Here is a 7,616-nt window from a genome sequence, read left to right as displayed (position 1 = left end):
TCTGCGAGACATTTATAGGTGCCCTACACTATCACTGTCCAATTGAACACGTCTTTTTTGGTGTGAGCACGCGCCCTATTGTGTTTTGCACGTCACACCATTTTTATGGGGTGTAATTGAATAATGCGTCACAGTCATGCAAACGGCGCAAACTGATTCGTGATATGCTAGTCTGAATGTAAAGACACAAAACTGAGCGTCAGAATTATGAGCATATGACTTCACGTGCTCACACATAAGCTAGACCCCCATAAGCTGTATTAGACACGTCAGATTCCTTGAAAGTTTTAAATAATAGCCTAATTATAATGACAATAATAATTGGATTTAATATTGTTGTTGTGAGTGCTGTTTTGGTTGTTATAAATATAATATAAATGTTAATGGCAAAGAATTATATTGCCTTGTGGCAAAACCTGATACAAGTTATGAAATAATTTAAGGAAAGTTTTTAAAGTTGTGTTTTTTTTCTTATTTATTGAAATCATATGACTGAAAATGTTAACATAGGGTCATTCCTCATAGCAGCATATCCAAGACTGATTCCTGTGACAAAGCTCATTTTCCCAAAAAGGTCAGTTTTCTTGGGAATTTTGCTTGAAATTCAATCATGTGAAAGTCAGGTGTGGACTGATTAGTTGATGTTGGGTTTACAGTGGGTTATGTTATGACTGTATGCAGCTACCTGTAGACTTTATTTCATATAAAATGAAAAAAGTAAGGAATTAATTATTAAATGTATAGACAATGAATGATTAACATGAATGTTTTGGAATTATGCAGTTGTTGGTTACAATGTTCCAGTACTCAAATGCTTTTGCTCAGAAAGTACAAAAGAACACAGAATCCAAGATCATAACCAAAAGGAGATTAATATTTTATGCAATGTTCAAAAATAACTCAGCAGCTCCATTGCATCACTATATTGCATCACCTGGCCTTTTTTTTTTTTCTTGTGACGATGGTGAAGGTTCTGGTACAGCTGGCCTTTGAGAGGTGAAATGGAAAGCTGGCTCATTGACCTGAATTATTATTTGCTCCTTGGAAAAACATCACAATGGAATTCAAGAGATGAGCTATCAGTTTCAGGACTTTTGGATGCTGCTTTGTGTGAGTGTTTGGATTGGGTTGGGTTTTGGATAGTTCAGTATTAAAAAATATTCACTGATAATGTGTAGTCATGTTTGAGGTTTTTACATTATTTAAGGTTTATACACCAAGCATAATGTAAAATTATGTTATTCAGGAAATTTTACAGTTTAAGTGATATGTGTAACACATACGCCAGTCATAGGTCAGACCATTTCTAAAAAAAAAAAAAATAAATAATTAGACGTGAAGCACCATTTGGGAGCCAAAATTTATAGCTGAGCTAAACCGAAGGACCTGGCTCAATAAAAAGCCAAAATTCCCATCACCTTTTGCATGCTCTGCTTAATGTAGACGTGCTTGGACATTGTACAGAGGTTATGCTGTTCTGCTGTTAACAGGCCTGACGTCACTAGTGTATGACAAGATCAGGATATCGGAGCATGGCATGAATCACAGCATCCATGCAAGTAGATCAAATAAGCCATGTTACCGTAGAGACCAGGCGAACAAGATGCTTGCCCCTCAGGCTTTGTGGACTGTCCACGACCCATGTGCATGAACAGAAGAAGAGTTTCTAACTAATGGTTGAAAAAAACTAAGAAACAAGCTTGTATTTGTTGGGTTGATAATATACATTATGTGATGTAGAAAAGCTGTTCCTCCCCATATTGCAAAATTATTACAGCTACATAAACTCTTTTTTAAACATTTAGCAAAAGATAATTGTCTGAACTAAAATAAGCTCTGGAGTGGACACAATGAAACTAGTGTTATTTTAGGATGATTTATGTGCTGTTATAGTGTTTTAGTAATATTTTAAAACTAGCTTGTATTTTTATATTTTACATTTTCATTTTACTTTTAGGTTAAGTTTTTGTAATTTTTTAGGTCCTTTGTCATTTTTATTAGTTTTTTAGCTTTTAGTTTATTTTTCCTTTTTAGTTTTTGTAATTTAGTAGGCCTACAACTTGTACTTATTTTTTTTTAATCTAATATTTATATTTTATTTCAGCTGTATTTAAGTTTACAAAAAAACAATTTAACAGTTTAGTTTTTGTTAACAAAAACAGCACTGACTAGGATACATTAAGGCAAGGGTCAACTATAATAAAGATTTTAAACGTAAAGGTTGAAATGTCTTCTCAGGAAAAGGATATAAGGAAACAAGGTCTACACGGACCTTTTTTTTCTGTAGTACAATTATAGATCTCTAACCATCCATCCACTTTACAAACTCTTGCCTATAGGTTCAGAGCCTATCCCAGCATTGCGGACCGTAAGCAGGGAAACACCCTGGATGGATGGCCATATATTTATTGTTTATTGAGAAGAATGGGTCTATAAAACATGTTTGTAAAACAATGATCTCTATGAAGAATTTCAGTCGTGTTTCAGGCCCCATCATAGCACAGAAATTGTACTTGTTAAAATTACAAATGACTTGCTTCTTGCGTCAGACAAAGGCTGCATCTCATTGTTAGTTTTACTTGATCTTAGTGCTGCGTTCGACACCATAGATCACGACATACTCATAGACTGATTACAAAACTATACAGGTATTCAAGGGCAGGCTTTAAGATGGTTTAGATCCTACCTGTCCGATCGTTACCACTTTGTTTATTTAAATGGGGAGTTATCTCATTTATCACCAGTAAAATATGGAGTGCCACAAGGATCTGTCCAAGGTCCTCTGCTATTTTCAATATACATGTTGCCCCTTGGTAATATTATTAGAAAATGCAGGATTAGTTTCCATTTTTATGCTGATGATACTCAACTTTATATCTCAACAAGACTAGATGAAACTTCTAAATTATCTAAGCTAACAGAGTGTGTCAAAAATATAAAAGATTGGATGACCAATAATTTTCTCCTATTAAATTCAGATAAGACAGAGATATTACTTATTGAACCAAAAAACATTACACAGAACTTTGTTGATTACAATTTGAAACTAGACTGATGTACTGTTACTTCCTCTACAGTCAAAAATCTGGGTGTTATATTAGACAGCAACTGTCTTTTGAAAATCATATTTCCCATGTTACAAAAACAGCATTCTTCCATCTTAGAAACATTGGCAAGCTACAAAACATGTTACCTGTTTCTGATGCAGAAAAGCTAGTTCATGCATTCATGACCTCTAGACTGGACTATTGTAATGCACTTCTAGGTGGTTGTCCTGCATCTTTAATAAACAAGCTACAGGTAGTACAAAATGCAGCGGCTAGAGTCCTTACCAGGTCAAGAAAATATGTTACAATTAGTATCAGTTACAAAATTTTATTACTTACTTATAGGCCCTTAATGGTTTAGCTCCTGCGTACCTGACTAGTCTTCCACCACGCTACAATCCATCACGCTCCCTAAGGTCACAAAACGCTGGATACCTAGGATAGCAAAGTCCACTAAAGGAGGTAGAGCTTTTTCACATTTGGCTCCCAAACTCTGGAATAGCCTTCCTGATAATGTTCGGGTTTCATACACACTTTCTCTGTTTAAATCTAGATTAAAAACACACCTCTTTGGCCAAGCATTCAAATAGTGCATCTCATAATTTTGGACTGCAGTTATATCTGATCAAATGCACATTATTATTCTTTAGCTTGGGTTAAACTAATTAATTTTACTTGGCTGGAACAGCAGCTACACTAATTATGTCTCTTTGTTTCTCTGTTTTTCCACGGGATTTACACAAGCTCCAGTCTGGATCAAGAACACCTGAGAAGAGATGATGCCAGCCCCTCAGAGGACCTCAGATGATGCTAACCCAGAAACAACATACAGAACTACCACATTTTGCTATAAGTTTGTAATAGTGTTAATCGTCTGTTTGTTTACGTCTTTTATTGATTTTTCCAAACATTTCTGCCATATGCACATAAACTGACAGTCATCACTACGATAAGCTACTACTAAATATTGTAGAAACGTAATTTTCTGTAAAGTTGCTTTGCAATGATTTGTATTGTAAAAAGCGCTATACAAATAAACTTGAATTGAAATGAATTGAATGTTTGTGAAGTACAGATGAATAGGAATTTACAGACACATGTGAGGCCACACAAGAGATGTTAAAATGGGAAAAGATATCTGTGCAAATCAGTGTGGAGAGGTTCTTCACGCACAGGACTTTTATATTTGATGATGACATGAGGAACGAAAGCTGTGTTGATCACGCTTGAGATACAGGCCATATGAGAAACCATGTGTCTTTAAACAGAAGCTTCCCTTCACAAGAATGTGTGTTTTATTCAGCGACAGCTACATTCAGCACATGGCGATACAAGTCAAGAATTAAACTGAGAAGATTTTATCAGATAGTGACATTAAAGAGTTTATCAAAAAATCACATTTATTTCAAAGTCCAGCCCTGTATCACTACTACTACTTTTTTAAAGAATATCATGGCCAGAGTGAATGTACACTACTGTTCAAAAGTTTGAAGTCTGAAATTGATTACTTTTATTCCGAAAGTATGCATTTGTTTGATCAAAAGTTTTACATTGTTACAAAACATGTATTTCAAATAAAAGCTGTTGCTTTAACATTTCTATCCATCAAAGAATCCTAAAAAATGTATCACTGTTTCCACAAAAAAAAAAAAAAAAATTAATCAGCACAACTTTTTTTCAACATTGATAATAATAACAAATGTTACTTGAGCACCAAATACTTCTTAAGGATCATGTGACACTGAAGATTGGAGTAATGATGCTGAAAATTCAGTTTTGCAATCACAGGAATAAATTACATTTTAAAATATATTAAAACAAAAAACAGATATTTTAAATTGTAATAATATTTCACAAAAATGTTATTTTTTTATCAAATAAATGCAGCCTTGGTGAGCACAAGAGACCTTGCAAAATAACTAAAAAACTGACAATAATTTATATATAAAAAAAAAAGACAAAACAGCATCATATCACAGTACACGATTTTTGAGGCATATGATAGAGGTGTTATGAGTATTATATTTCAGTCTTTTTAGTTTGTTGAATTGGTAGATCAAGTTCACCAACCATTGACAAAGACTCAAGACTATTCATTTAGCGGACACTTTTATCCAAAGTGACATAAGATTACTGAATAACTTTGATGTCAGTCTTTTCACCTCTAAAGCTTTTGCATATAGTTTGAGAACTGCGAATATAGTGCACACAAGTTGTATAGACTAGTTTGGATGTTCTTTATGCTTATAAGCTCCATGCCTCATTGGATGTAACTATACATAAAAGAACAACAGATGCATATTCAATCTTTGAATGAAATATGGGTTTGGAATGACACAATGGTAAATCTGGTAAATCTTTCTTCATGGCAACACATTTGTAAAATACAAACTCTGTTCCTTTTTGGCATGTTATTACTATTGAAAATATTATGAAATACTATTTCTGTATTTACTTTAATGCTGCCTTACATTCTAGCATCACGCCTTAATTAAGTGGAAATTGTATTTCAGCCAAAGATCTTGTGATTTCTCATTTCATTCACACAATTATAGATCTAAACATCCTTACAAAATCCATTTAAAACAACTCACTTTCTGTAAGTTTTAAAAGTCTTACCTTTGAAAGACTAGTGTAATCACTAAAAATTAATTACAGTTTACAGTGCAAATAATCAGATTAATTTGATTTAAAAGAATACCAATCATTTTACAATTTACAATTTACATGATTCTATATACCTCCATTCGACAATACATCTAAGTGTGAATGTTAAAGGATATTTTGTCAGTTCCATCCAAATGTTTCCAAATATCAAGAAACGAACAGTACTGAGCAAAACTAAGGTGGCCTAATATTGCTCATGTGAATTTTGCTGACTTACGCTGACTAAAGTCGCATGCTTAAGTAATCCACAGAGAGCCATATAAATATCAAAGTATCTGAGTACTGAAGATGAAAACCATATGTTGTTAGAGACCAAGCACACATGAACTTCACTGTATTGTAAAGGTCAGTATTTGACACTGTGGCTTACAGGGGATTTTAAAGAACAGCCTGTCTTTGTCACACAACATGCACCCATGTCACATGACTAGGTTGTATGAAGGGGACACAGGATAAAGGGAAACTCGCTCACATAATAGTCAACATTATTTCATTTTCTCTCTATTTAGAAACTTTTTTTTTCCACTATTTTTTTTTTGTTTGTTTGTTTACTATATATGTTATATTTGTTTAAAGATGATTTTTCATTACACTAACAAATCCGTTATGCCACATTAGATAGATAACACAACTGAACAAAAATCCATAAGTGTTTGACTACTGTAAAAGTAACAAGCTCTAAATTAAGTTTTGTTTAGATTATTCTTTCTTTTAATTGGAGCCAAACATCTTTGAAATGAAGTTAGATACATCCATCCAAAATAATCTCGAGTGTACACACTGAAAAAAGAGATTAATCACAAATTCTTTAACACCACCACCACAAAAATCACAAGATTTTTCCATTTACAATTTGAACCATTCAGGGTAAATTCTGTGTAATATTTTAAAAGATACCTCTCTAACTTTATTACTTATTTGTTATTGACCATACTTCCTTTTTTCAGTGTTTTCATATTTAGATGTCCATAATACTAGGCACATAGTTCTTCTATAACACATTTCTAATATATCATTGCATTGGTTAACACTATTAATATCATCAATAAATATCATATCAGCACAAGTCATGTAGGTTGTTGGTTAGCATTAACAGAATGTACAGAATTAACAATGATACAGTTTTACTTGGGATTGCGTCAGAAAAGAACAGCATAGTCTTTTGGTTGCACAGGAATTTTTCATTTTTTAAGGAATACTGAGTATGACAAAAGCAAACCATGTTCATTGAGCAACTGACTAACTGTAAATATTCCATTGTCATACCATGACTGATTAAAGATAGACTTTTTTTTATACAAGAATATTATATACTCTATTATTCCACAGAAAATACCAATGTGGTGTAAAATTGTGCTTAAAGATTACTTGCCAAGCCAGCCATGCCTGCTTATGATAGCTTGCCAATTTAATTGGGATTTTATCAATAGAAAAATTACATTTTAAAAGAAAATCTATGCCACTAAGAGAATTAAATATAAAATTGGGAAATATATGCCACACAGTATCTTTATTTTTTATGTACTCAGTTAAACATTTTATCTTAATTCATCTAGTTATACAAATTGTATAATACAATCAATAAAACTCTCCACTTCTTCACTGTTTTTGACAAACATTATGGTGTCATCTGCTAATTGACTTTGTCAAACACTGGGATTCCATGAAAACTTGCTTTTTAAATATGAGCAGCCATCACTAGTGCAAAAAAGAATCAGGTAAGTCTAATGTCTCAATAAAAAAAAAATCACTACAAAATCACATATAAATTTTAATTAAATACCAATTATTAGATAGCTCTAAAAAGTCGAGTCCCTGTTACCACAGACTAGTTTCACTTCAGACTGATAGTAGACCTAATCAAGTTGTCACTCACCCAAAATCAGGTAAGTCTGATGTTAG

This window comes from Cyprinus carpio, chromosome A12 (assembly GCF_018340385.1).
Source record: "Cyprinus carpio isolate SPL01 chromosome A12, ASM1834038v1, whole genome shotgun sequence".
NCBI lineage: Eukaryota > Metazoa > Chordata > Actinopteri > Cypriniformes > Cyprinidae > Cyprinus > Cyprinus carpio.
The sequence above is the reverse complement of the archived record's forward strand: the minus strand, read 5'-3'. Positions refer to the sequence as shown.